The sequence below is a fragment of the Heptranchias perlo genome, chromosome 7 (genome assembly GCF_035084215.1).
Source record: "Heptranchias perlo isolate sHepPer1 chromosome 7, sHepPer1.hap1, whole genome shotgun sequence".
Lineage (NCBI taxonomy): Eukaryota > Metazoa > Chordata > Chondrichthyes > Hexanchiformes > Hexanchidae > Heptranchias > Heptranchias perlo.
In genome coordinates, this window is record NC_090331.1 from 3,583,484 (window position 1) to 3,586,824 (window position 3,341).

The window sequence follows — 3,341 nt, forward strand, 5'->3', positions numbered from 1 at the left end:
GTTTACGGGCCTTGCTTCCTTATCTCGGCAACTGATCCGCCTGGTTTAGACCTTGTATTGTGCAATGAAGACAGGGTTATTTAGCAGTCTCACAGCAAGCGATCCTCTGGGGAACATTGATCACCATATTTCACATTGAGTTTGAGAGTGACGTACTTAAGTTAGAAACTAGAGTCTTAAACTTAAATAAAGCCAATTACAGAGGTATGAGGGGCGAGTTGGCAAAGGTAGATTGGGATATCAAATTAAAGGGTGTGACGGTTGAAAAGCAATGGCAAACATTTAAAGAAATATTTCAATATTCTCAACAAATAGACATTCCATTGAGAAATAAAATCTCCACGGAAAAAGTGATACACCCGTGGCTAACGAAAGAAGTTAAGGATAGTATTAGATTAAAAGAAGAGGCCGATAATAAGAACATAAGAAATAGGAACAGGAGTAGGCCAATCGGCCCCTCGAGCCTGCTCCGCCATTCAATAAGATCATGGCTGATCTGATCCTAACCTCAAATCTAAATTCATGTTCAATTTCCTGCCCGCTCCCCGTAACCGCTAATTCCCTTTACTTCCAGGAAACTGTCTATTTCTGTTTTAAATTTATTTAATGATGTAGCTTCCACAGCTTCCTGGGGCAGCAAATTCCACAGACCTACTACCCTCTGAGTGAAGAAGTTTCTCCTCATCTCAGTTTTGAAAGAGCAGCCCCTTATTCTAAGATTATGCCCCCAAGTTCTAGTTTCACCCATCCTTGGGAATATCCTTACTGCATCCACCCGATCAAGCCCCTTCACAATCTTATATGTTTCAATAAGATCGCCTCTCATTCTTCTGAACTCCAATGAGTAGAGTCCCAATCTACTCAACCTCTCCTCATATGTCTACCCCCTTATCCCCGGGATTAACCGAGTGAACCTTCTTTGTACTGCCTCGAGAGCAAGTATGTCTTTTCTTAACTATGGACACCAAAATTGTATGCAGTATTCCAGGTGCGGTCTCACCAATACCTTACATAACTGCAGCAATACCTCCCTGTTTTTATATTCTAACCCCCTAGCAATAAAAGCCAACATTCCGTTGGCCTTCTTGATCACCTGCTGCACCTGCATACTAACTTTTTGATTTTCTTGCACCAGGACCCCCAGATCCCTTTGTACTGCAGTACTTTCCAGTTTCTCGCCATTAAGATAACAACTTGCTCTCTGATTTTTCCTGCCAAAGTGCATAACCTCACATTTTCCAATATTGTATTGCATCTGCCAAATCTCCGCCCACTCCCCCAGCCTGTCTATATCCCCTTGTAGGTTTTTTATGTCCTCCTCACTCTCTACTTTCCCTCCCATCTTTGTATCATCTGCAAACTTTGATATGTTACACTCGGTTCCTTCCTCCAAATCGTTAATATAGATTGTAAAGAGTTGGGGACCCAGCACCGACCCCTGCGGAACACCACTGGCTACTGGTTGCCAGTCCGAGAATGAACCATTTATCCCAACTCTCTGCTTCCTGTTAGATAACCAATCCTCCAACCATGCCAGAATATTACCCCCAATCCAGTGATTCTTTATCTTGAGCAATAATCTTTTATGTGGCACCTTGTCGAATGCCTTCTGGAAGTCTAAATACACTACGTCCACTGGTTCCCCTTTATCCATCCTGTACGTTATGTCCTCAAAGAACTCAAGCAAATTTTTCAGACATGACTTCCCCTTCATAAAGCCATGCTGACTTTGTCCTATTAAATTATGTTTATCCAAGTGTTCTGCTACTGTCTCCTTAATAATAGACTCCAAAATTTTACCCACCACAGATGTTAGGCTAACTGGTCTATAATTTCCAGCCTTCTGCCTACTACCCTTTTTAAATAAGGGTGTTACATTAGCAGTTTTCCAATCTGCCAGGACCTTTGCCGAGTCCAGAGAATTTTGGAAAATTATTACCAAAGCATCCACAATCCCTACTGCCGCTTCCCTCAAGACCCTAGGATGTAAGCCATCAGGTCCAGGAGATTTATCCGCCTTGAGTCCCATTAATTTACTGAGTACCAATTCCTTAGTGATTTTAATCGTATTTAGCTCCTCCCCCCCTAGAGCCCGCTGTTTGTCCAGTGTTGGGATATTCTTAGTGTCCTCTACCGTAAAGACTGAAACAAAATATTTGTTCAGCATTTTTGCCATCTCCATGTTTCCCACCATTAATTTCTCGGTCTCATCCTCTAAGGGACCTACGTTTGCCTTAGCCACCCTTTTTCTTTTTATATAACGATAGGAACTCTTGCTATCTGTTTTTATATTTTTTGCTAATTTATTTTCATAATCTATCTTCCCTTTCTTAATCAATCCTTTAGTTACTTTTTGCTATCTTTTGAAGACTTCCAAATCTTCTATCCTCCCACTAAGTTTGGCTACCTTATATGTCCTTGTTTTTAGTCGGATACTATCCTTAATTTCTTTACTTAGCCATGGATGGCTGTCATTTCTTTTACACCCTTTTTTCCTCAGTGGAATATATATTTTTTGAAAGTTGTAAAATAACTCCTTAAATGAACACCACTGCTCATGTACCGTCTTACCCTGTAATCTATTTTCCCAGTCCACTTTAATCAATTCCGCTCTCATACCATCATAGTCTCCTTTATTCAAGCTCAGTACGCTTGTTTGAGAACCAACCTTCTCACCCTCTAATTGGATATGGAATTTAAGCATGTTATTGTCACTCATTCGAAGGGGATCCTTAACTCGGACATTATTAATTAATCCTGGCTCATTACACAGGACCAGGTCCAAGGTTGCCTGCCCCCTTGTCGGATCAGTTACATACTGCTCAAGAAATCCATCCCTAATACACTCAATAAACTCTTCCTCAAGGCTGCCCTGCCCAATTTGATTTGTCCAGTTAATATGATAGTTAAAATCCCCCATAATTATAGCTGTTCCCTTATTACATGCCCCGACTATTTCCTGATTAATACTTCTTCCAGCAGAGTTGCAACTATTAGGAGGCCTATGTACTACGCCCACTCGTGTTTTTTTCCCCTTATTATTCCTTATCTCTACCCAAACTGTTTCATTGTCCTGATCCTTTGTCCCAATATCATTTATCTGTATTACAGTGATTCCTTCCTTTATTAACATAGCCACCCCACCTCCCCTTCCTTCCTGCCTGTCCTTCCTGATTATTAAATACCCTGGCATATTTAATTCCCAGTCGTTGTCACCCTGCAGCCATGTTTCTGTAATGGCCACAAGATCATACCCATACGTAGTTATTTGTGCCGTTAACTCGTCCATTTTGTTACGAATGCTACGTGCATTCAGATAAAGAACTTTCAAATATGTTTTG